The sequence below is a fragment of the Balaenoptera acutorostrata genome, chromosome 6 (assembly GCF_949987535.1).
Source record: "Balaenoptera acutorostrata chromosome 6, mBalAcu1.1, whole genome shotgun sequence".
Classification (NCBI taxonomy): domain Eukaryota; kingdom Metazoa; phylum Chordata; class Mammalia; order Artiodactyla; family Balaenopteridae; genus Balaenoptera; species Balaenoptera acutorostrata.
Window position 1 is genome coordinate 27,136,756 of NC_080069.1, and position 27,839 is coordinate 27,164,594.

Below are 27,839 nucleotides of genomic sequence, written 5' to 3' on the forward strand. Positions count from 1 at the left end.
ACTTTACTGGACTCTTTTCAGAGATGTAATGCTAGAGAACTACAAGAACCTGACCACAGCAGGGTATCAATCATTGAAACCCACTCTGATCTCTTGGTTAGAACAAGAAGAAGATTTGAGGACAGTGGAGAGAAGAGGAGTCCCCCAAGACCCAGCAATTCAGCAGGATAATCCTGGGGGAAAAACATCTGTTGGAATTGAAGCAGTAACATCGAATTGAAAAATGCAGCGAGGAACTTGGAAAGACGAGCTCATCTCTCCCATTGAGACAACAAGCAGGCTTGGTTCCTACTTCAAAGAAACTGAAATAAATCCCACAGCCTCAGCATTCCTCTCCTGTGAGACAACCAAGTGTATGTGCAGACTTCACGTGGGCCCTCTGTGTCACCCCGGAGAGACTCAGAGACAAAGGGAACCAAGACAAACAGGCTAACTTTCCTTGGAAGAAGGGAATAATCAAGTCACAAGTCCAACAGTTTTGGTGATGGAGACGTGGCTTCCTGGAAGAGGCAGAACTGTAGTGGCCAGTCTGGGTGGAAAGACAGAAAAGCATCTGGAATCCAGTTATGAAAACTCTTCCCCTAGACATCTGCCCGTGTTTGGGGCAAGAAGAGGGAACAAGGATCCCTGCTGTCCTACTTCTTAATGACGCTCATCAGTAAGTATATCAGTAGTTATATCAGTTTGCTTTTCCTTAATTGCTCAATCTTATACTACCTTACTTTTTTTTTTTTTAATTATTAGCACCTTTAATTATTATTTATTTATTTATTTATTTTTGGTTGTGTTGGGTCTTCGTTTCTGTGCGAGGGCTTCCTCCATCTGCGGCAAGCGGGGGCCACTCCTCATCGCGGTGCGCGGGCCTCTCACCGTCGTGGCCTCCCTTACTGCGGAGCACAGGCTCCAGACGCGCAGGCTCAGCAGTTGTGGCTCACGGGCCCAGTTGCCCCGCGGTATGTGGGATCCCCCCAGACCAGGGCTCGAACCCGCGTCCCCTGCATTAGCAGGCAGATTCTCAACCACTGCGCCACCAGGGAAGCCCTACCATACTTTTTTAATGTCACTTTACACACAGTGGACATTATGTGGAGTTTTAATATACCTAAGTTTTTGCTATCCAATCTTAAAATTCTTTTCTTTTACTTGGAGCATTTACTCTATAATAAATTCCTAATAAATTTGAAAAAAAAGTCAATGCTTTCCTACACCAGCAAAACTGGCCAGTACATACTATAAAAGTAAAATACAAATTACAATAACTAAAAGTATAAAATATCTAGAAATTATCCAAGAATCCAAAAATCCCTCTATGGGAAAACTTAACTCTAATAAAGGAGATTGAAGATCTGAATAAATATTTACAAAGATACCCCATTCTCTTAGATTGGACAATTTAATATTATAAGATGTTGATTCTTCCTAAATTAATCTATGAATGAAATGCAATATCAGAAAATTCCACTTGGATATTTTTTGAGGAACTCAACTAAATTTATTTTAAAACATATATGAAGGAAGAAAAATCTATGAATAGTGAAGTCAATTTTAGAGAAAACAAAGGGTGAGTGTGCCCTGCCAAATATTAAGAAATGTTGAAAGATGATAATTTAATAAAGACAGTGAAATTGGCACAAGAACAGATGAACAGACCAAGGGAACATAATAACTTAAAGACTGATCCTTGTTTGTATGAGACTTAATATAAGATAAACTATAAGAATAAATTAATGGAGAAACAACAGTTTGCTTAGTGAATGATTTGGGAAAACAATCTCACCATGTGAAGAAGAATAAAAATGAAATTTGACCCTTACCTAATCCTGATACAGGGATAGACTTTAGCTGGATTAAAGACCTAAATGTGAAAATAAAGATCTGAAATCAGTGGAGAGCTAAGAGTGTTGAAAAGTCCTTAAACTAAACTTCAAAAGCAAAAACTGTAAGGAAAAAATGTTGATAGCTTTCGTTACATCAAAATGCACGCTTCTGCTCAATGAGACAGCTAAGATATAGAGGACAGATAGAAATGCAATTGCATGAAACTATAAGGGGTTATTACCTGGCATAAACCAGGAACTCCTAGAAGAATGAACAGATGAAAGGTAGTAATTCAAATAGAGAAATGGGGAAAAGATATGTACAAAATATTTTCGAAATAGGAGATCCTAATTAAGGCTGATAAATTAGGAAATAGAGACATAACATTATTTAGATAAATGTTTGGTTCTCCAGAAGAAATAAAGAGAAAAAGGTTTAAGTGGTTGCCTCGTGAGAGTGTGGCTGAAGGTGGGAACATTTGGAGTAGAAATCCTTCAATATAATTTGATTTTTAAATTTAAAAGAAAAAGAACTAATGTCAAATAGCCTCATCCATATCTTTCAAAAAATTAAAGGAAATATCTCACTTAGAGTCATCTAGTCAGTAGTAATTACACTGAAAATGTTGCATAAGAATAAAAATTTTAAGATATAATTTCAAAAATGATGGCAACATACTATTTACAAAATAGAAGGATTCAAATAGGTACACACAAGTGACAAATAAAAAACAGATCTAATAAATCTTATACAGGAATTAAATATATCATATTTTATAAGACTTTTTAGCAGATTACAAGAACACAAAAATACATTGAACAGAAAAAATTATATTGAAAATGAAATAGATATGAAATACAAATGCGAGAGTGCATAAAAATATAAACCAAGAAATCATTTTTGGGGGGGGGGGGATAGGTAATAAAACAACAGTAATTTATTCTCTCACAGTTCTGAAGGCCAGAGTCCAAAATCAAGATGTTGGCAGGTCTGCACTCCCTCCAGAGGCTCTGGGGTAAGATGACCAGCTTGTGACGGCTGTTGGTAATCCTTGGCTTTCCTTGGCTTGTAGCTACATCTCTCTGATCTCTACCTCTGTCTTCACGTCTTCTCATCTCCCCTGTGTCTCTCTTCTGAAGATACTTATCATTGGACTTAGGTACCCCCCCCCCCGCGCCAATTCTCAATACTCCAGAATGATCTCTTCATTTCAAGAACCTTAAATTAGTTACATCTGCAAAGACCCTTTTTCTAAATAAGGTAGCATTCACAGATTCCCGGAATTAGGATGCAGAAGTCTTTTTTTTTTTTAACTAATGAATTTTTAAAATTGAAATTTAGTTGATTTACAATACTGTATTTGTTTCAGGTATACAGCACAGTGATTCGTAAACCAAATAAATCTTCTATGTTTAAAGTACGCTATAGTTTCCAAAGCATTTTCATTTTGAATATGAATTAACATTAACATTAGCTGAACATCACTCCAAACACCTTACTTTGGAGGTAAGTATCAATATATACCTCTTAGATGGATATCTAAGATTCTTAGGATCCTCAGATACATGTAACCAACAGAGAGAGAAGGCACATTGAAAATGTGATTTTGCATAAGAAGCAGTGTGATTTGGTGGATGGGCACATAGTCGCTGGAGCCCAACTACCTGGGTTCTATGTAGATCCTACCTCTTATTGGTTGTGTGATGATGGGCAAGTCACTCCACCTCTCTGTGCCTCAATTTCCTCAACCATAAAATGTGGATGTCAATAATCCCCACCTCACAGGGTTTCCTTGAGGATGAAAAAGTGCTTAGAACACCATCTGGTACATTGTAAGCTTTCAGTTAAGGACCATCGTTTTCCTTGGTCTGATTTCCAACAGACAGAAGGCCAAGGAGGAGCAGAGACAGGTAAGGATAAGGAGAGAAGGAGTCATTGCTGGGTCTGGGCTCTGTACGCTCTTCTGCAATTCTGTCAGATGTTTTAAGCAGAAGTTCATCCATCATTTTTGGAGGTGCTTTACTCCCCCAGGTCCCAGGCAGCTCCCTAAGACTTCCAGGGATCCTGAGAACAGGATGTCTTTTGTCTCTTCTAGAGCCTTCTGTGGGTGGTTGGGGGATGGGTAGCAAACAGTCTAAGGAGAACATTTGCTTTCTTGTCGAGCTTTTACCTGTCTTTCCACCTCGTCCCCTTTTCATTTCATTAGACAGGGAGTTTCACCTTAGCTCATTCTCTTCGTGCTCTGACACCGCACGGCACACATTTGGTTTGAGAATCACCGAGAGGTAGGCAGGACTTGTAAGACTGTGACCATATTACTGATGAGAAAGCCAACTGTCATAAAGTAAAGCTATTTACTCAGGGTTGTACAAGGCTGTAAGGAAGAGCCAACGCCGTGAGTCTGTAACAAGAGCTCATTGCTCTTGTCCTAGAATCTATTCACTCAATGTTTACCGGGTCAATGAGGGTCAGGTTGCACTGATGCAGGGGGCAGAGGGGACAAAGATTAATAAATATAGATCTTCTTTTTAAAAAAAATTTTGTTCTTTGGCTGCACTGTGGAGCATGTGGGATCTTAGTTCCCCGACCAGGGATTGAACCTGTGCCCCCTGCATTGGGAGCGTGGAGTCTTAACCACTGGACCGCCAGGGAAGTCCCTCCCTGTGGATCTTCTAGCATGTTCAGAAGAGGTTTCCATCAGCACAGCTGGTTGGAGCATTTGATCTCATCGGGTAGTTTGTGCCTGAGAGAATTAAGGTCTCCATCAACATGTTTGAAGGCTGTATGGTGCAGATACAACTGTGCCGATTTTAAAATATGATAAGTTGATTCTAACATTCTTCCAGAAGAGAAAAAGTGTGAGAATGTCAAAGAATATTTCGAACAAGAGAAAGATAGGAGACTTGTCCTACCAGATACAAAAACATATTAGAAATCAACAATAGTTGGAAAGTTCTGACATTAGCCAAGGCAAGACAAACGGCTCACCAAGCGGCTATGGATCCATACGAAGAAGTGTTTGAGGGAGAAAGGATGGCCTTTTTATAATTGTGGAGTGGGGACACCTTTTTAGCAAGGCAAAATTTCCAGGCCATAATGGAAGAGACTGGCGGACTTGATAGCATAAAAATTTGAAATAGTTGTAGAGAGAAAGATAACAAAGTCAAGAAAAGAAATTTAAAAAAACTTGTCATATAGATACCTGATAAAACTATTTGTTGGTACCTATCCAAAGAAAGACTTTGCAAACTCTTGGACTCAAGATTCCAATTCTAAAACCCACATCGTAGAAGTCCCCACAGAGGCACATATAGTTACATGTTCCAGGATGTTCATTTCAGCATTGTTTGTCGTAGGAAAAAAATAAGAAACTTAAATGTCTACGAAAAGAAAATTAGTCAAATAAATTGTAACACATCCAAACTACAGAATACTCTTCATAAAGTAAAAGGAATGAAGGCCTGGTATAGAAAAATTCCTAGGTTAAGTCAGAACAAGGAACAAGAACAAGGCTGTTGTTCTGCATTTAAAAAAATCTATTTGAATATAGGTATATATGTAAATAGAAACTGGTCCTGGAGGATCTCCAATGAACTGTGAATAAGAGTTACCCCTGGGAAGGGGAGTGGAATGGGTGGAAATAGGATTTTCAAGTTTTATTCTTCATGCCTCCTTATTGTTCGGATGTTTAATTTGAACATGTAATCACTGTGTAATTTTAAAAATGTAAACAACGAGGAAGCAAGGCTCCTCATCCCCAGGGACGAAGAATAAGGACTTTGCACATCCATCTAAGCTGGGGAGTCAGACGAGCCGGGAGGCCACCCAGCCACTAAGGGACAGAAAACAGATGTGGAGGAACCGTGAGCCACGTGCACTCACCAATCCCCTGGTGCTCAGCTCCAAGCAGAGACTGTGGGTCGACTGCACAGGGCAAATGAGGGTTTTCTCTTCACTTGAACAAAAGAAATCAAGAATGTGGAAGAGGCAGATGTGACAGCCATAAAATGATGTATCACCCACAGATCTGAAGCCGTGGAAATGGCAACTCAGCCCTGTTCTAACTCAACTCAGCTCAGCAGCAGCAGTGTTAGGATGCGTAGGTAGAGAGACATCTCTGCTATCCCGGTAGGGCACTCAGGCCTGCCTGCATGGAGGCAGCCTGTTGGGAGGTCTGGCCTCCAGACCTCTACTAGTTCTGAGCTTGTGAGCTGAGAAAGGGCCAAGCTGCAAATACAAGTCTTTCTTACCTGCAAGGAGCTGGGAAACCCGACAACACACACTTTCCCTGCCTCTTTCACTTTCACTGGCATCAGAGCCTAAACACGCTGGGAATTTGAACAGAGGTCTCTCTCTTCAGCTCCAGCCCCCAGGGTGGGTGGGACACTCCGTTTCTCAGCTATCAGCCCCCGTGTGGGAGATGGAGGGGTGGGCTTGGAATTAACCGCCAGGAGATCTGGATTGTCAACAGAACATGCAGGAAGCTGGTTCTAAGCCGTGCATGTGAATTAAGGGGACAGAAATACTCCTTCAGTCTTCAGTATTTGGGGTGGCTTCCATAAAGCAGTTGCAGGAAAAATCACGGACCTGGATGCCATGTAAGTCCTAAGCCCTCCTGGAGTGATTTCCTACTGGATCATGTAAGAGGTAAGAGATCTGCACTCCTGTATCGAGTTCTTTTTGCCAATTTGTCTCAATCACATTATTATCATTAATAATAATAATAACACATATTTTGTACTTACTACACATCAGGTGCAATTTAAAGTATTTCCATGTATCGTCTCACCTACCTAATTCTCACAACGGCTCTGTGGGCTGGGGCACGATTACTCTCATTTCACAGATGGAGAAACTGAGGCACAGTCAGTTTAAGCCACTCTCCAGGTTCACACGGATGGCAGGTGGTGATGCTGGTTCTCCTCTAGATGACCTGACTCCAGGGCTTCCTCTGCCCTGTGCATGGAACCCTCGGCAGCCTCCTCAGATGTCACGGGGTCTGTGGACTAAATGAGGGTGAGAGGACAAAGGGGCCCATGGTGACGAGCAGCATGGAGGGTGCCTCCAAGGAAGTTCTTGGAAGCCATTAAGCAGGGGAGGGATGGCGTGGGGCTCAGGGGACAGTCACTCTGAGGATAAGTACCAACAATCGGGGGAATGGAACCCAAGATTTGAAGTTTTCTGGCTTGTGCATTGTCATCAAAATAGGACATTGGTTGGTGTGAGGCCGAACAAAGGGGCCTCCACATCCCCTGCGGGAAAGGTGTGTATGGGTAGTTCTTTCTCAGTGACAGGTCTGTCTGGAGACAAGGAGAATTTTCCAACTTGGCCTGGGAAACACTAAGACAGCAGGAGGATTTAAGATAATTCAAATATAGTCCTTCAGCCCAACTCTCTATTTCACAGAAAGAACTTGTTCAGTGAGGAGTAGGGTCTTGTCCAAGGACTCATGGCTATTGAGTAAATGAGCTACGACCAGACCCTGTTCTGTTTTCGAATTTGCCTTGGGCTGCCTCCTGTTCTGTTCTGGCATACTGTCCTCTGTGCTGACGCCTGCCACCCCCTCCAAGTCATAGACTTCCAAATGTTCATCATGGACAACACAGATAAGAAAGTATTTGATGTAATGACTGGAAGAAAGTCAGTTCATTAGTAGCTATGTTCATTATCAGAGATTCGTACTTGATTCAACGGTTTCTAGTATATTCAGAGAGTTGTGCACTCATCACCACAATCCGGTTTTAGAACACCTCCTGGAAAGGTCCCTGGTGCTGACAGTCTTCATCAGTCAATCTCATTCTCACCCCCAGCCGCAGGCAACCACTAACTTATCTTCTTTTTAGATTGGCTTTCTCTGGACATTGAATATACATGGAATCACATAATTTCGTGGTTGTTTTCATCTGGTTTCTTCACTTACCAAAATTCCATTGTATGAATATACCACTTTTTGTTTACTCATTCATCAGTTGGCAGACATTTGACTATCATGAATAATCCTGCTATGACTAGGGCTTCCCTGGTTGCACAGTGGTTAAGAATCTGCCTGCCAATGCAGGGGACACGGGTTCGAGCCCTGGTCGGGGAAGATCACACATGCCGCGGAGCAACTAAGACCATGCGCCACAACTGCTGAACCTGTGCTCTAGAGCCCGCGAGCCACAACTACTGAGCCCACGTGTTACAACTACTGAAGCCCGTGCGCCTAGAGCCCGTGCTCCACAAGAGAAGCCACTGCAATGAGAAGCCTGTGCACTGCAATGAAGAGTAGCCCCCACTCGCCGCAACTGGAGAAAGCCCGCGCGCAGCAACAAAGACCCAATGCAGCCAAAAATAAATAAATAAAATAAATTTAAAAAAAAATCCTGCTATGAATACTTGTGTACAATTTTTTGCACAAACGTTTGTTATTATTTCTCTTGGAAGTGGATTTGCTGGCCCACATGACAAATTTGTATTAACTTAAGAAACTGCCAAACTTTTCCAAAGTAGTTGTACCATTTTACCTTTCCACCAACAATGTAGTTTCCAATTTTTTCCATATCTTGCCAATATTTGGTGTTATCTTTTTGATTATAGTCATTCTAGTGTGTAATAGTATCTCTTTGTAGTTTTAACTTGCATTTCTCTGATGACTAATGAGGTCGAATACGTTTTCATGAGTTTAGATATTTGAATGTCTCTCTTGATGCAATGTCAAGTCTTTCACCATTTTAAAATTATGCTTTTGGATTTCTTATTTTGGGGTTGTGTTCTTTATACTTATGGATACACATCTTTTATTATATATGATTGGCAAATATTTTCTCACAGTCTGTGACTTGTCTTCATTTCTTTCAAGCTGTCTTTTGAAGAACAAATTAAACAATGAGTTAATGAAGCTTAATTTACCAATTTTTCCTTTTATGGCTTACGCTTTTGGTATTGTATCTATGTTTGCCTAACCAGAGATTTAAAATATCTCCTCCTGTGCTTTCTCTTAGACGTTTTGTAGTTTTAAGCTTTATATTTAGGCCTGTGGTCCACGTGTCCTAACCTGACTCAAAGCCCCACTTTTCCTGAGCTAGAGCCTCCTGTGGACAACAGAAAGGGAGCCATTGTGGGTGGCTTCTTTCTCCCCTGGGGGCAACTGTTGAGTGGAAACCAGCTCAAAAGGTTTCCATGCTGCTCACCCAGCCACTGCCTTTCTAAACAGAGGTCCGTTGATAGAGCACTTCAGAACCCTCTCTCTCTGTTTCTAAAACAGCAATTTGTAACCTGCTTGAGGTTTGAGATGACTGTTGTTTCTCAACATCTTGCTTGCTTCATACAAATTTACTGCTTCCAGTAGATATTTTCTGTGGTGTATATTACCAGATTGTGGTCACTGTATAGCTTTAATATAAAGACTCTATTTTTGGTTCGTGTTGATGTGTTTCAAGGATTGAAGTTAAATAATGTGTGAGCATTAAATAATGTTAATAAAGTTAAATAATGTCCACCATCTTTTCCAGGAACGTCCAATCATTTTTTAAATGTAGCAATAAACAACTAGATTATTGCAATTTTGACTTACAGAGTATTATAAAAGTAGCTGAAAAGTTACAATCCTAATCTGTTTATAAAAATAATAGGTCTGGTATTTTTGTAGTCATAAGCGGCCAAGGGTTAAATCAGTAGGAACCAAGGAAATTTCAGATACTGTACATTGAAGAAAGGCACTAAGAAATTAAATTAATATTTTCCAAAAACCCCCAAGACACAAACACACACACACACACACACACACACAGAGAATACTACCCTAGGTCTGCAGAATTTAAAATCAAAAGACTATTCTGTTGAATAGATTACATATGCAAAAGACTGATTATCAGGAATGTAGGTTTATTTCATTAAAAAACAAAACAAAACAAAACAGATTCATCCCCCAAAGAGTACTGTATCCTTTAAAGCAGCAGCAATCACAAGGCACATATGTACAAAATACCTCAAGCAAAATAGAAACTAAACATTAAAAAAATATGTTATTTAAAAAGATGTTGAAGACCATTTGTTAATATGAACATATATTATAAAATGACATTTTTAATATAATTTTATTCCTTTCCCTTTAATAAGAGATGGAGTAATAGTGTAATATTTATGTACTACCTTGTGGCACATATCACAAACATTTACACCACCCAACTTGGTTTGCTAAAGAAAAAACAGATAGCTAAAGCACAGCTTAAAAATTTTAATTTTAGTGCTTTCACATCTTTTTTAGATATTTGGAATTCATAAGCTGAAAAGAAATAAAGGTCTCATTTTCTTTAGCTTAGAAAAAAAGCTTGTAGTTATACGTCCCTATACAAAAAAGAATACATTCTAGATATTCTAAAGTATCAAGGACATGATTTCTATTTTGGGATCATCACAATAATCCTCTTCTGAAAAGATTAGAAGTCAACGCATAACGAATGTAAAGGTCAATTATACTAAAATAAAATAGTATTTGATTTAAAATATTGCTCACTTAGGAAGTATAATGACTATTCTCTGGTTAGGGATGCTAAGATTCACTGTTAGAAATGGTGCAACATCAGTATTTAGCGTATATAAAAATTCTAGGATTCAAATATATTATAATGAAAAATTTGTAATAATCACACATAAAGTATTCCTTTATATATTAGCCAATATATACATTGAGCTTCACATGACGAAGACTGAAAAAGATGTGTTTGAATTAGATCTTCAATACATTTTGTATCATATATGCTGAAGTGCCTCTAAGCCTTAACGTTGCAGACAATTTTCTATGAGATATTAAGGAGTGCTCACAATCTTTATCATTAGAAGGGAAAGAAGATACACTGAAGCTCCATTTTTAAACAATGACAACAAAAAAAAGAATATAAAATACTAGTATTAATAAAACGTTTAAATAGTACTAAATAGCACAATTTAAATATCAGTTATATGCTGTCATTAGTTTTTCTCTTAAGAAAATCAGTTCTTGGGCTTTTGGATTTGTTTTCTTTTAAGTACCCAGCATCCTTCTCGTGGTCATACACTGAGTCGATACCCACACCATCTAGTGACGCCCCATCTGGTACCCGCAGGCCCCCTGTGGCTCACTGTGCAGTGACTCAGGCCTGTCTGCGTGTTGCGTGGTGAGAGGACACCAGGCCCCAGACTAAAGCAGCACGGTCTGGGCCACCTTGCTGATTGTGGTCGCAGCTTTCTCCAGTTCCTCTTCTGTTTGTTCCACTGTGACCACAATCCTAATGCTGAGAAATAATAAGGGACACAAAAGATAGTCAAATGAGAGTCTATACCAAGGGTCAGCCTGCCACCTGTTTTCGTGAATGAAGCTCTTCTACTGGAACATGGCCTACTGTCCCTAGCCACTTTCTCACTGCCCCGGTAGGGCTGCGTAGTTGTGGCAGGGACCTGTGTCCTGCAAGCTGGAAGCACTTTACTACCTGCTATTGACAGGAGTTTGCCGTTCCCTGCCTGCACTAGTAGCGATCTAGTCCAGGTAACCTTGCAGTAGGGCTCTGCCCAGGCCGGCAGGGAACTCTGTCCTTTAAATCTACCACTGCAAGCAGTATCAGGCCCAAAGCAGGAAGTCAACGTTTCCCATATTAATGAGCGTGTGGTTGTTCACAAGCGTAATTCAGTAAGTCATACAGAAGTCCTACAATACTTTGATGCGGGGCAGAAATTTTCAAGTTTTCAGGAAACTGAAGACAAGAAATATCAGCCTGACAGGGCACTTCTACCCGGGTCCCTCTCACTCCCCTCTGCAAACATCTGCATCAGCCACTGGACACATACACACTGAGTTGGGCTGTGCCCAGAGTCCTGAGGGCACGAGGGTGGCCCCCGTCCTCATGAAACACAGGATCACAACTTTGGATGGTGTAATTGGAACGGAGAGAGCAGGATCTTTAGGGTGCTTTCGAGCTGCTGCCAGAACAGCCTTCCAGAACCCAGCCCAGGGCCCCACGCCTGCACAGCGCTGACTCTGAGTGCTCTCTGGGTCTCTCCCAGACTCCTCCAGGCTCCCTCTCCATCAAACCCGTGCTCTGGGCTCCCCAGATGCACCTGTAGGTCTCCACACCACTGCAGACCCTGCTGGAAGGCCCGATGCCCACCCCAGCTTGTTTGATACGCTTGATTCTGCAGGCTCGGCTTAAGCGTCTCCTGCTCTAGGAAGCCTCAGTCCCTCCCAGGCCAGAACTAACCATGCCCTCCTCCTCTGTGACCTCCCTGACCTGTGTCATGACCCTGAAACCCTCAAGCTCTGGGTGTCTACCTTCTTGGACTACACTGTTTAAGTGCTTAGGGGACAGAATCAGGTGTTGAATGAACGCCAATTTTAAATCATGAGTCGAGGTGCCTCCCCACTGAGGGCCGCTTGAACCTCTGTAGAGGTTTTCCCCACTGTCACTTTGCTTTTCCTTGGGTGCTTAATACGTGTTTGTCAGATGAAGTACCACACAGCACTTGGGCCAGAGGTGGGATGAGCAGCGCCCCCCAGACTGTGCCACCCCCCCCCCCGTAAGGACTATCCTGGTGGTGGAAACAGCTGGCCCAGCACACGCTACCGCAGCACAGTGGCCGGTCGTCGCCAATGCGAACCTGGGCTGTCCCAGGTCGTTCTTGGGATCGCAGATGTTTCATTAAGTTAATTACAGAGTCCTGAGGGGATTTTCAATTAAAATGGGAAAACATCTCGTTTAAGAACAGAAACAGGTGATGTTCTATCTTTTAACAAGACACATTCTTCCTTATCCTGTGACAGTCTTTCAAAAAATTTCAAAACATAATACATTTCATACAAAGTTTAAAGTAGAAAACAATGACTCAGGTCATAATTTTAAGTCTACCAACCTCGGAGGAGGGAGATACTTCTCTTCTTTCTCCAGGTAGCGTGCCAGAGTTAACGCGATGCCTCTGTCCATGCACTGTATGAGGAAAAGGAATACATTTGCAGCCTGGACTGCAGACACTGGTCATTAAAACAGGAAGGTGCACTGAAATGCTCCTCTCAAGAGTAGTTTTAATTCACCTTTCCAACTATAACTGCTAAAAGACAAAACAAAACACCACAGAATCATCTTATCATCTTGAGAGCACTGCTCTACAGGACTTCCTGCAATGATGGAGGTGTCCATCCTGTGCTGTCCACGACGGCAGCCAGGGGCCCACATGGCTCTCGGGCACTTGGAGATATGGCTAGTGCAACTGTAACACTGAACTTTGAATCTGACTTAATTTAAACAGCCATAGGTAACTAGTGATTACCACTTTAGGCAAAGCAGAGTTAGGACAAGGGGAAACAGGACCAACAAAGCCCCGGAGGCTAACCAAGAGCTGGACTTAATAACGCCAGCAGAATCATTTCAGAGAGGAATTGCTCACACGTCAAATATCAACAACACCTCTGATTCCCATGTGCTACACTTGGACACAGTGCTACCAAGCACAGAAGAGTCTGGTGTCACATTCTGCACAGCTTTCCAATACATCAGCTACCTGCCAACATTTTTTTTTTAATTAAATAATTACTATCAAAATAAAGCATAAAGTCAGACGAGGGTAATGGTTTATAAGGGTTTCTTCCTTGGGGTGATGAAATGTTTTGAAATCAGATAGTGATGGCTGCACAACCCTGTGAGGATACTAAAAACCACTCAACAGTATACTTTAAAGAGTGAATTTTATGGAACGTGAATCGTATTTTTAAACAAACAAACAAACGAACAACCAGCTAGAGCAAGGGGTGCTGTAAAGGAAAGAACAATCACTGCCAGCGTGTGGCAGTGCAGGTATTTGCCTGAAGAGGGGCCATTCTGTAAGCTGTGAGGCAAGGTTTTCCTCTGCTAGGAAAAGATGGAAAACAACGGCAGGCAATGTCTTTTGCTGATTCTACATTCTGGAAGTGTACTTGGAAAAGTTAACTCCTTCTGCAAACATCTGGACTGGCTCCGTTTCTAGTCCTGTCTAATTAAGAAACAGTATAAACCATAGCTCAGTTTGTAAAAACTGTTTTATCAAGCAAGTCAACAAAAATTTGGCAGAACTGCTCAGTTCTGCAAACCTTAAACAAGAACTACGGTGTCACGATCCTTTTTTCTCTTTCAAATATTGAAAAGAAAAAGCAAAGAGGAACAGGACAAAAGACTTATTAAGATGGAAGCTGCAATGATGCAAAGAAACTCTAAGAGTTTTCCTCCTCCTTCCTACAAATGCAGTTTCCAGATAGTATTCTGTTCCCTTCCCCAGAGCCTGTTCTCTCCTCATTCAACTCTCAAGGTGATTTCCTGAAGACAGCCAATATCCAGTGGGAGCCCACAGATGTAATTTTGGGATCTGTGAATTGTCCAGACTCACTTTTTCTTTTTGTTATGAGGATAACCTATGTAAGAGAAGTATCGAGTCACTTGATTCACATGCCCTTTCTGAGTCTCCCTCTGGAACAGAGCAGCAGTAAGACCTTAGCTGTTGCTACCCAGTGAGAAAAGAACTGAGGTGGATCTGACTGGAACTGACACCCTGGCACCTAGAGAAGGCCCACGTCCCGTGACACAAAGTGTGTAGAGAAGCACCCTGAGGGGGTTCGAGGGGAGGCTCTGGGATAATAACGGCGTCACCACAGACTCCAACACAGGACATGCAGCTTCACAAGGCTGCTCTGGCGGCGGTCAGCATCAGTCACACCACCCGGCAACTCAGTTAGAAAACAAACTCAGCTGTCACATGAAGGTAATGTCATAATTTGACTCTTAACTAGGCTTGTCTGTTCTGCTTATGTTTAATTTCTAAATTTGTTTTGGTATTACATTTGTACAGGAGCTCTAATTAAAAGGATGCTGTACTTCCTTTTATAGCTTATACATTTAAGTAATATGACAATAAAAACACCGAGGCAGTAAAAAAGGTCTGTGGGATGCTTTTCCCCTTTAAAGAGTTTTTTTTCAAGTCTGCAGAGCTGCACCTGAGGAGACATCTGTGACCTTTCCTCACTCAGCAAGGCAAGAGCCACTCCAGCCTGTTCATTCACAATCTGACACGTTTCCTTAATTAGGAATCTCATATTCTGGGTTTGGTTTTATTTTGTTTTTTTAGGACAACTGATTCTGGAAGGCCACAAGTTGCAAGAAGCTCTCCACGAATCAATGATCCACAAGTTGCAAGAAGCTCTCCATGAATCAATGACTGCAGGTACTGTGGTTCACACATCGTCGGGTACAGGTCAGCTGAAGCCAGCGGTGAAGCCAGAGGCTGGCTTAGCACCACAGTCTCCACACTGAGCAGCCACGTGACTGCCTGCTGTGCCACAGCCGGGCAGGGGCACACGGCAGACTTGACCAGCACCACTACCCTGACACCTGGCAGCACGGACTCGGGGAAGGAGCCTCTGAAAGGAACCGTCAGGACAAGCAGGACAGGGAAGCAGGGTGAAGCCTGTCTTCATTCTCAAATACGTACGCCATGTATTTCAGATTCAAGTACAAGGCAGCACCACCCTCGGTGCTCAGTGCTGCAGGGCCACTTGACCGTTCTTCAGAAGGAGGAAAGTGAGGAGAGAGGACTTGGGTGATCGCAGCTCTACTGAACAGTAAAGGCCAAGGGATCTTCCCTAGTGATGCGTTTCTTAGTTAATAACTAAGGTACACTTAGTAGTAAGACTTTCAGAAGTCAGACATTTAAATCAAGCTCCCAAGTTAGGCATGGTAAAGAAGTGGCTCGTCTTCCTTCCTTTTTGCTTACAAGATTATTTCGACCTGTTTCTGAGCTATGCTGGGTGTTCAGCCCCAGACAGTCAGCTGTCCGGTGTTGTGCGCCATCACCATACAGAATGCCATCCCCACCTACATGTGCGAAAGCCTGGCTTTGTAAATAGGAAGCAACTGGGTTTTCTGGAAGACTAATTATTCAGAGTGGAAGCAAAGCGTATTTTAATACAATGTGGCAAAGAACACAACTTCAATGTGAGCTGAAAATTGACCCAATGGAATAACCTGCAGCCTGTCAGTAGAGACGTGCTACAGACTCCACTGGGCAGGGACAGACGTCAGGAAGGCTGGGCATCAGAACAATTCCATGTCACCAGAGGGATAACCACAACTTCTGTTGTACCCAATCTCTTAGGGCAAAGAGAGCATTCTTAAAAATGACCTTAAAAATTCCTTGGGTTCAGGGTAGAAGGGTATGAAGAGATTCGCCCGAATAACTGGATACTCACTTGAGTTACTATTTCCTGAAGTAGTTTAACGTCTCTTTCTCGACACCCAGTGCTCTCTTCCAGCTGGAGGTGAAATGCTGGAGAAATGGACTCACCCACCACTTTTAATCCAGAAATGCTGAGGAAGGGAAACACACACACAAGCATAAATCCTCTTCCGAGCTCAGATTTCTCACATATAAATAATTTTACAAAGTCTGCATTAATGAATGTGACAGAAACTTGGGACTTCCATGGGAAACATCATGTGGTGGGATTCCAGATCTGACAAAGGGAGGTAAAAACGCACGCTCTGGGCAGTGCTTCCTAGTCTAGGACACCCTGCAGCACGGCTGGGAAGAGGATTCCCGGTCCCGCAGGACCCTCCGGCTCACATTTCACAGAGAACACGTGCGTCATCCCCAGCCTCCCACCAGACGGTCTACATGCCTCACCCACCTTGGCTGGGGCCACCCCCTCCTCAAGGGGCCCCTTGCAGGCCCACTCAGCCCTGGGCCTCTGCCCTGTCGCTTCCTCTCCTCACCTGCTCTCTCCTGTTCTTGCACGGCTAGCGCCAGACACGCCCGGTCCCAGGTCCAGGGTCACTCCTCTGAGGGCCTCCCTCATCACCCACTTTAGGGAAGTGTCTGCACCATCATTTTCTATTACTTCTGTTTCCTCCATGGATAACATATTATAATTGTTAATGCTGCTTCCTTATTTGCTAAATCTTTAGTTTGTATCTTGTCTTTTATAAACTACAGGGATGATTTCTGACACTAAAATTTTATATTTTGGTCACCAACAATATATTTAGGTTGTAAAGCTGTCTTCTTGTGTACATGTTTAATTTTAAATTTTTCTTGAATTACGATGATTTTCTTCTCTCTTAGGATTAACAGCACAGAAATCTGCTGTTTCTCAGGAAGGAAGAGAGATTTCTTTAGGGGTGAAAGCCTGTATTTTCAAATGATTATTGCAGTGTTATGAGAACTGTAGGCCATATAATTTAGCCAGGTATGGTTTGATTTCTGACCTATCTCCTAGGACAAAAATAGTGATACATGTCTATTTGAAATTGGGCTAAACATTTTAAATGGCTTTCATTTAGTCTGCTTTACCTGGAAAGATCTGCTTTTCCCTTAGAATGAAATGAGCACAAAAAGCACTTGTTAGCATATTCAATTCTTCAAATATGTTTAGGACTCAACAAGCTTTTACTGAATGACTACCTGTGCCGAGTATCACATGAAGTGAGGAAGCTAAGCTCACCTGCCTTTCACACCACCCTTGAACATCATTAATTTGTGTCTACTTTCTTTAAATGTAATGCATCACACTAGGATCTCTCAATAAATCAGATTTGAATCATGGAATCTCAGACTCTAGGGCTTCTGGAATATGGGGAAACCTTATAGATCAGTTGTTTTACTACTGTAGAAACTAAGAAATATGCTTTCAAAACCCATTTCCTAGGTGAATTCTGAATGTGTTAAACTTGTACACAAAGAAGTATTAATTGTTTTAGGTCATGTACTCTCAGGGAGAACTTAAAAAATTACTTTTCAAATTGCATTTCACATGAATTAAATGGCCTGGATTTTCCCTGATATAAACAAGGCACCTACAAGCCCAACTGAGCTTACTATTCGATCAAATGGGCTCATCTCACATGTTAGGTGGAGCAAGTTGGTGAGAGAAGGAATGAAACAAAATGCTCTCTTTCTGGCTGCCTGGATGCTGAATGTCGCATTAAAGTTTAACTAAAACCAAACGGACAGAGAATTATAACTTGAGTTCAGAAAGTTAGAAGCTGTATTTCAGAGCCTGTTATACTTAAAAAAACTTTTCTGGAGAGCACATTATTTACCATATTACTTTACCCATTTTACCAAATGGAAATACTAAACACTAGTCTAGGTCCTAGGGATAGAACAATCAACAATTCAGACATGGTCTCCATCATGTGCTTAGTGTGGGGAAAGCGCTGGACATGAATAATTATCTGTTAGAATTTAGGGGCTTTTCAAGATTCCAGCAAGGACCCAAAGTAGCATAGGCCGCTGACTTCCTCTCCCAAATGCAACCTCAGAGATGAGAGAAGCAAATCACTGACTAGAGGAGACCAAAAAAAATTACTTAGAACTGAACACTGAAAATACTTACTGCTTTGAAATGTTTATCTTTAAGCTATTTATTGGAAAATAATAACACCAATAACCTAAATGTAAAAAGCTAAAAAAGAGTAAAAAAACACAATTCAATGAAACAAGGAAGCAGAAAAATAAGGGAAAAAAATCAATCAAAGAAAACAAAATATGAGTAAAAAACAAAACCAAACTTAAAAAAACGTGCTGGGCAAAATCCTGGAAAGATTATCGTAAGAATGAAAACGACAGAAACAGAAAATAAAAAGGGGAAATAATACAGACACAAGAGAGAGAATCACAGACTACACCCAGCCCAAAGGCCCCAAGTCTAGAGAGTCTTACAGAGGAGTCCTGCTCAACTTTGAAGAAACAAATAATCAAGCCTGGTCTTATACAATGGCTTCATAATGCAGGGAAGTGGAAAAACTGCTCAATACTTTATTGAGGCTACCACAACATTGATTTCTAGGTTATGTTAGGTTGTTGTAACAAAAGATTATAGGCTCATTTAAATTATAAATATGGATATAAAAATTCAAAATCCTAACTAACAGTGCAGAAAAATATACTGTAATCAAGGAGGGGTTTACTCAGGAATGCAAGGATGTTTTAACATCAGAAAATACAGTCATCCCTCGGTAGTCACAGGAACACTCTGAGTAAAGTGCAGGAGCAGAGGTGGGTTTCAGTAGTTTCAAGTGTACATGAGAGGTGAGGATGTGGAGAGGGCATAAACAACTCTGGAAAAAGACTGGCTACAAAGAGAAGCAGAGCAATGGGCTAGTTGCTAGAGGGGAGTATGGGGTCACGGGAAAGAAGAATTTAAGACAAGATAGGGCAGAGTGTACTTGAATGCTAATCAAATGACTCAGGAAAGGGGAGAGACTGAAGAGAAAGGAGAGGACACAACCAAAGGCACTCGGTCCTTAAGAAAGGAGAGCTGTGATGGATGGAGGAACGTTTCTTTGGCTATAACACGAGGGAAGACTGGTTCGGATACCCGCAGGTGTACAGGTTTGTGAGGGAAAATGAGGGAGTTCCCAAGTGACAGCATGAGGCAAGGCTGTCAGCTAAAAGCGGGTGGAGTGAGACAGAGGGTTAGGGATTTTGGAGAGAAGAAAAAGTGAGAGAGAGCTGGGAAAAGTAGAGGACTGGACTTAAAAAATAAACACATTAACACTCATAGAATAAAGGGCACCTGAGGTAGGTGTTCATGAATTGACAGTGACTCCAATGTGCTAGGCTGAGCTGGTTTATTAAGATTTCATAAGCTAATGTAACTGGAAACAATAATATCTCTCTACCACAAATCATGCAAGAACTTTTGTTAGGATCATAAGTCAGACCCAGACTTCAATTATTTCTCCCCCTACTTTATCTGGAACATCTGTGACCCGCTTATTTATTAACTGTCCTTTTTAGAAAAGTTTCTAGTTTCCATATCTGGCAATAGGGATAGGACTTCCACGACTGAGAAGGCAGGTTTCAACTTGGAAAGGCAAAAAGAAACCACAGGCAAGGTGAGATCATTTTCTGTAAGATAAGAAATCTGCCTGAAGATGTCACTAGCCTCAATGTTTTTCTCAATTCTAGAGGAATCTTAAAGAACTACTCTTGTGTAGTTAAGACAAAAGTAGACAGAACACTCGTAAGGTTCACTTTGATTTCACTTGTTTCTTTTTCTTGAAGTAACTTAAAAAAATGAGTAATTTTCTAAAAAGCAGCATGGACAGTATGAACCCACTGTCATCTAATTACATCCTTTTACCCGTACAGATGTGTGGGAATTCTCCAGTGTTTATGCTGGTTATTTCTGGTGGCAGCATGTTGTTATTTCTTTTCATCTTTGTTATCTTCTGTACTACTGTAATATTTTGCCAATGAGCTTGTATCATTTTTAGAAAAACAAAGTTATGATTTTTTAAAACAATGACAAAATGGATGCTCTGGTTTCACACACAGAGACAAATTTGAATGAATTGTGTTTTTGGTTTCTTAGTTGCGATTTAGACAAACTGACTCAAGCCTATTAAATGCACTGAAAACCAAAGAGGTGACACTCAAAATTTTTCACAAGTTGTTTAAATGTTGTGCAGATAAACTTTTGAGTTGGTTGAAAATATATAAAACTCACCCTTGTAAAGCTTTATGAATTCGTTTGCACTTTTCCTTCAACACTGCAAAAATACCTGAAGGAAACAAATACATTTGATAGTACACTTGGAAGACTGGATATACTAATCTAAAAATGTTTTTCAAGATCCAGTTCATCAATTTAAAATGCAGCAAATCCTTCTGCCCACTAATAACACACAAATAGACAGCCAGTAACTCCTCTGAAGGTCCCCAACTTTCATCTGTGGCATATACTAGCTGGCACCTGCTCACCCAACTTTCAGCAAAATCTGGGATGAAGTTTTCCACAACAAAACAATGGCTCTGTTCTTATTAAGATACTATAAATTATCTGGCCAAGAACAAAAGGGTACAAATATATTAAATATTTCTGGACCCTAAACAATTTGGGAAAAAAATAGACACTGCAGTCATGTTTATGATCTCTTCTTGATATTTTCACTTTCTTTTAAGGAAAATCCACAAACTGAAAGATCTGAGGAGACAGGAGTGGCAGGGTATCTGACAAGTATATGAATGTGCACACAGAAACACTCACTTTTACTGATTCTCTGAATTAAAACCAATGCTGAATCTTTAGAAATTTATAAAATTTAAAATTACAAATACCAGGCCTGCTTTTCCATTTTCCTTTTAGTCTTTGGTGAGGAGGCGCTATCACAGCCCAGAACCACATTTTAAATTGAGTCGACTGCCCATTAAGCAAGCTTTAATAGTTGGTAAACCTGTATGGCCTCAGCACCAACTCATGAATCAAAGGCTGATGGGGAAAACTAGACAACAGTTATAAAATTATAAGTACCAAAAATTAGCATACTTCAGCTAATTTCTCAAAAAAACCCGATAAACTAAATGATGACTGGCCCAGAGCTAGTCCCTCCTTTTTCTGGCATCTCTGCCCACCAAGGGAGCGAGCTTTGCTTTGGCTCTGGCTTCATCTCCAGAAACATGAGAGAAGCTCTAACCCGGAAACCCTGAGGCAGGGACAACTTCTTCACCATCATTTTTCCCATAAATTGCCAGATAATGTAATTCAGAGCCAGAGCTTTGTCTGGGAAATCATTTCCTCCAGCTAATTTCTCCAAAAAGGCAAACCAGCAGCATGGCTAACATGACTTGAAATAGCTTTGATTTCCTGGGTTTAAAGGTTATACCTGGATTTTCTTCCATGATGTTGAGGGCCTCAACTGCAGCAGCAGCTAAGAGGGGAGGTAATGAAGCTGAAAAGCAGTATCCCTGGCCGGAAAGTCGCTGAGAAGAAACAAACAAGTTATAAAACATAAACACTATTTTTGGCTCTGTTTTTCTTTGGCTAAAAAATCTAAAGGCACCAAATCTCTGCACTCCCTACCAAATAGCACGTATAAATGGTGAGGTGCTAAGACCCAGGCATGTACAGAAGTTATGTAACAAAACCAAAACTTTTTTAGAAAGGGAGATAATTTCTAAATGTAAATATTTTGAATGATTCTTTAACAAATCTACTTCTAAATAAAAATTGTGTGAAAAACTAAGTTAGAATGAAATTTTGTAATAGCGGTTACATTTTTAGTTGACCAGTGGAGCAACGGGTTTCAGTTTTTGCTTTTGTTTTTAAAAAGAACCCACCTGATGGTCAATTACGAAAGACCTGCCACAGCAGAAACCCCCAATAGAAGCAAGTGAATTCTCCATGTTGGCACTGATAAGATCAATATCATCAATCTGTCAGAAAAGAGGGACAGTGGGAGTTATTTCTCAATTTAAAGAAAAGGAGGGGGAAAAAAAAAGGCCAATGTCAATCCTAGAGACAAAATTTCAGCACTAATGTCAACATCTGGATTCAAACTACCTCCTTGAAAATAAAGGGTAAGTCATACAAAATCAATTGTTAAAAGGACCGATGTTTCATAGCCCACCTCTGAAGATGTCTCACTTTATACTTTTTTGCCATTCCATCATTCATCGACAATTTATTCACAGTGGAAGAGCTAGATAAAAGATGAAATCTAAAGTTGTTTGATACTAAACATATTCAGAGGTAAAAGATAAGATCACTTCCTTGCTAAAACAGTGGTCTCAGCTGTCCTTCTCCATAGAAGGTACTTGAGAGAAATAAAAAGAAATCTATCAGGGTTTTGAGCACTTTGGAACAAGTACTACATTCCATTTACCTTTTCCACCTTTTCAAAAATGAAATCAATTTATCCAAACATGATGGCAATGGGCCATCATGGGCTCTGACCAAAGTGGACCAACTGGGCAGTGGATGAACCTAATGTGCCCACTGGGCTCCTGAGTACCCACGACCTTCTCAACGGCTCAGCACTCCTTTGGTCCTCACCGTCTGCTCCAGCCCCCAGCACCAAGTTCCATCCTGCATACAGTAGCCATTCTGTAATTACTCACTGATGGCCATAATAATGACTGGTCAGATCACATCTGGTGTTTTTCCAAGTGTTCCACAGATCCAACAAGGAAACCTGCGCACTCTTCTTCTTTTTTTTTAACCTTTCATTATGAAAAATTTCAAACATATACAAAAGTATAAAGAATCCCCATCACCAGATTCAATAATTATCAACTTACGGACAATCCTGTTCCACGTATAAGCCCCCTACTGCCCTCTTCATCTCTTTGGAGCAAATCTCAGACCTTACATGTTTTCATCTATAAATATTTCAGTGTGCATTTCTAAAAGATATGCCCTCTTTCAAAAACATTACCACACTTAAAAAATGAAAAATTTCTTAATATCAAATACTGAGTGTTCAAGTATCTCTGTCTCACAAAGCCTGTTTTTCACAGTATTTGTTTGAATTAGGGTCCAAATAAGGTCCATACATTCTGCACTCTTACTCAAGCCATTATAAATACTACCTCTGAGACAACTGCTGGAAGCAGTGAGAAAACGAGAACAGTGAAATTAGATAGTGCTTTTTCCTTCTTTAAAATTTTCATGCCTTAAAAATTGCTCTGGTGTAAATTTTACTTGAATTAATTTCCATTTATCTTAAATTCTTCAGTGCATTTCATTGCCAAATGTCAGTTTGTCTTTGAAGAGTATGCTTCAGTCAACTTGGTGTGATAGTCATTCTGCTCTACATTTTTCTCTAGGTCTGTATGGGTAGAGGGATGCAAATAATCTAAGGTGAGTTTATATTTTATAGTTCAACATTTTAACACAAGCTGCAAAACTTTTATGCACAAGATTTGGAGAAAAGCTTCCTTCACATCAACCACACAGCGGTGGGTAAGGGCAGGTTACACAGTGGTCGGTGAGGACAGGTTCTGCAGATGGGCCCACACTGTTCCTCTCCGAGGCTCTAGGAGCAAAACCCACTAAGAGTAGGGCTAGTTGAGGCTCATTTCCTTTCAGCAAGAGAAAACATAAAAAACTCACTCCAGTTGTCTGGGACCTTGAGCGGCTTTGTGAATCCATGCTGGTGGTATTTCTAATATATATATATATATATAAATCACCCCCATACACACAAATAACAATACAGAATTTTAAATATTAGAAAGAACATCTTTTCACTGCTATGATACTTTCTAAAGGACAACTTAGAGAATTCTTACTGATTTTAAAGAAAAAATGGAAGGCAAATTTAACTGTTTCTAGAGAAGAAACACTGAAAGCTCGGATCAAATGTTACCGTGTAAACAGAACACAAATTCTATGATTAGCCACTGAGTTCCAAGGGAAGATGGGGACCCTGGTCTGGCTGACCCAATCCTCTGTGGGCTCAGTGAAGTGACAGACACCAAAGCTGCACCCTGCACATCGATGAGGAACACTGTCTTGTGCCCATGAAACCTGCCCAGCAGGATGGAACTGCATGGTTACTATATGAAGGAATGTTCCAAAAAAGCAGAGCTTACATCGATTCCAAAATGTTCAGTGACTCCTCGGCCGTGCTCCCCCAGGACTCCAAACGAAAGGCTTTCCTCCAGAAAGATCCTTGCTTTATATCTGTATTTTAACTTAACCTAAGTGGTAAATAAACACAACTTTAAAATACTGAAAATTCATAAAATTCGTATTTGTGAATCTGCCTACTTGCTAAAATTTATTTGTAACCTCCAAATCAATACTTAGGGCATATGTGCAGGGTGGTGAAAAACTTTGAGTCACCTGAAATGCACCTTCCCAGCTGAGGTAACAGGCTACTGCTTCAGCTTATACTGCAAACAAGTGTCCTTCTCACATTCTGTTTACTGCCACATTTTTCGCATTTTGTGCTTTTCCTTGTGATTCTGTTGTTCACAACGGCCCCCAAGCACAGCGCTGAAGTTCGGCCCAGAGGGCCTCAGCGCAAGAAGGCTGTGATGTGCCTTACGGAAAACATGCGTGTGTTACATAAACTGAACTCAGGCCGGAGTTAGAGCACTGCCGGCTGGGAGTTCAATATGGCTACGTCAACGGTGTACACTAAATAAGGTGTCTTTACCCAGAAACACATATAAAACAAGGTTATGTATTGAGTAACTGATGAAAACGTGGTGACTAGAGGGTTGCAGAAAACTAACTCTGTATTTGCCCTAGGAGCAAAAGTTCAGTATTTGGTAATTCAGTATTTGCAGCAGGTTTATAGAACATAAATATATATATATATATACACACACACACACACACACACACACATACACACATATACACACACACTTTATAGAACATAACTACCATGAATAATGAAAATTAACTGTACTTTAGATGCTCTAAAATGATTCAATTTAACTCAGTAATATAGACAGCACAATGCCAATTTTTAAAGAAGGAACTGTTAAGACACTATGAGTATAGACATGTAATCTATCTGTTAAATACTGGTCTGATTATACATAAAAACTCCTAGGGAAATATTGTAAATATTCTTCCCTCAGAGGCACTATTCCAATTTAGATTCATTTTTTTAATCCAGAAAAAGTTTTCATTAATATGTTTTTTAATCTTTTTTTTTCCCCTTTGTTTTCCAGCTTATAAGAAAGTCCTTTCCCATCTAAGGTTTAGATGCATATTTATCTATATGTTCTTCTAATTATTTCATAAATTTTTTGGTTTATACATTGGGAGGCTGAACATATGTACAGATTTTTTTCCCCCTAGTGTTTAATTGATTTACCCCTTTATGATATGTATGTAATAAGTTTCACAGCTGAATTAAAATACAGTGATTATCAACCACTAAATTTTTTTTAATTAATTAATTTATTTATTTATTTATTCATTTATCACTTTTGGCTGCGTTGGGTGTTCGTTGCTGCACACGGGCTCTCCCTAGCTGCGGCGAGTGGGGGCCATTCCTCATTGCGGTGTGCAGGCCCCTCACTGCAGTGGCCTCTCTTGCTGCAGAGCACGTGCTCTAGGCGCCCAGGCTGCTGTAGTTGTGGCACCCTGGCCTAGCTGCTCTGCAGCATGTGGGATCTTCCCGGACCAGGGCTCGAACCCATGTCCCCTGCATTGGCAGGCGGATTCCCAACCACTGTGCCACCAGGGATGTCCCTCAACCACTAAATTTTTATATATATAACATGAGAAGTTGGGCTCTTAAATCTTTCCATGACTCATGTAATCTTCTCTTGTGCCAGAATCATAATTTTAATTATTAAATGTTTAATTACTATGATTTTTTCCACTGAAACTATAGAAATAATGCACAGAAATATATAAGATGGGTTGATGTCTCATATCATGCGTCTGATAATTTATTTTTTAACCATCAAGATTTTACAGGCTAGGGCTTCCCTGGTGGCGCAGTGGTTGACAATCTGCCTGCCAATGCAGGGGACACGGGTTTGAGCCCTGAGTTGGGAAGATCCCAAATACCGTGGAGCAACTGGGCCCGTGAGCCACAACTACTGAGCCTGCGCGTCTGGAGCCTGTGCTCCGCAACAAGAGAGGCCGCGACACTGAGAGGCCCGCACACCGCGATGAAGAGTGGTCCCCGCTTGCCACAACTAGAGAAAGCCCTCGCACAGAAACGAAGAACCAACACAGCCAAAAATAAATAAATAAATAAATAAAGAAGCTTTCATTAAAAAAAAAAAAAAAAAGATTTTACAGGCTAATCTTGTGAATCAATATCAAATTGGGAGAGGGGTCCTCACTGGGCTTTTACCTGAATTTTCATTAACAATGAACAAACTAATTTGGGGAGAATTACATCTTTTCAATACTAATTCTTTCCCATCCATTAATAAGAGGTATTATATGAGTGAGATAGTCTCTAAAAACCATGTTTTAGAAAATATTTAATAATATTATCACAGTACTGGAACACAAACAGACAGGTAAAACAAAACAGGAATCCTTTTGTCAAACCCTAATTTGTATACTGTAATTTTACATACTCAGTACTTTAGGTACTTGATCTGTTCCTACACTTTACATTTTGTTTCACTGGCTGTATATTTGCCCATCAGTACTGATTTATTATTGTACCCCTGTAACATACAGTTCTAACATCTTGTGGCCGACTATCTCTCCCCTACATTATTCTATCAGTCTTTGACACTCACAAGAGGAAGGAGAGGAAAACAAATCTCTTTTATTGACATTTAGGATGTATCTAGATTTCCTCAAGAAATAGTGAAAAACTTAAAAAATAAGATATGAAACCTTTATTTTGAATCCCTATTCAATTGATGGACTCAGAGATTCAGATTTTAATGGTCAAATGCAATGGTGGTTTATTACAGGAAAATCAGTGTAATACACCATACTAATAGAATGAAGGATAACCACATGATTAACTCAACTGATGCAGAAAAAGCATCTGACAAACCCCAAACCTCTCATGAGAGAAGCATTCAACAAATAAGAAATAGGAGGGAACTTCTTCAACTTGATAAAGGGCATTTATGGAAAACCCACAGCTAAAATCACACTCAATGGTGATGGCCTGAAAGCTTTCCCTTTAAAGAGCAGGAAGGACACTCACTCTTGTCACTTCTAGTCAACACTGTACTGGAAGTTCTAGCCAGAGCAATCAGGCAAGAAAAAAAAAAGAAAAGCATCCATCCTTGGAAAGGAAGAAGCAAAACTAGCTCTATTCACAGATGACATGATCTTATATACAGAATAAGATCCACAAAAATACTGTTTCAGCTAATAAACAAGTTCAGCAAAAGTTGAATGATGCAAGATCAATACACAAAAGTCATCTGTATTTCTATAATTAGTAGTGAACAATCCAAAAAGGAAATTAAGAAAACAATTCCATCTATAATAGCATCAAAAAGAATAAAATACTTAGCATCAAAAAGAATACAATACTTAGGAATAAATTTAACCAAAGAGGTACCAGACTTTACAGTAAAAGCCACAAACAATACTGAAAGAAATTGAAGAAAACTGAAATAAATGGAAATACATTCCATGTTCATCAATGAGAAGACTCAGTATCATTAAGATGGCAATACTTCCCAGAGCAATCTAAATATTCACTACAATCCCTATAAAAAATCTCAATGCCATTTTTTACAGAAATGGAAAAGCTGATCCTAACATTCAAATGGAATTTCAAGGGACGCCAAATAACCAAAACAATCTT

At 40.4% G+C, this 27,839-nt stretch overlaps 1 long non-coding RNA gene and 1 pseudogene across 1 annotated transcript; one reads left to right on the forward strand and one right to left on the reverse strand.

The window, feature by feature from the left end:
* Nucleotides 1–225: 225 nt before the first annotated feature.
* Nucleotides 226–9,303, forward strand: LOC130708373 (uncharacterized). The gene is made up of 2 exons (XR_009008590.1): nucleotides 226–658; nucleotides 2,770–9,303. It is a non-coding gene; the product is annotated as an uncharacterized LOC130708373 (long non-coding RNA).
* A 364-nt stretch (nucleotides 9,304–9,667) lies between these two features.
* LOC130708369 (serine palmitoyltransferase 1-like) overlaps nucleotides 9,668–27,839 on the reverse strand; it is a 54,763-nt pseudogene continuing 36,591 nt past the window's right edge.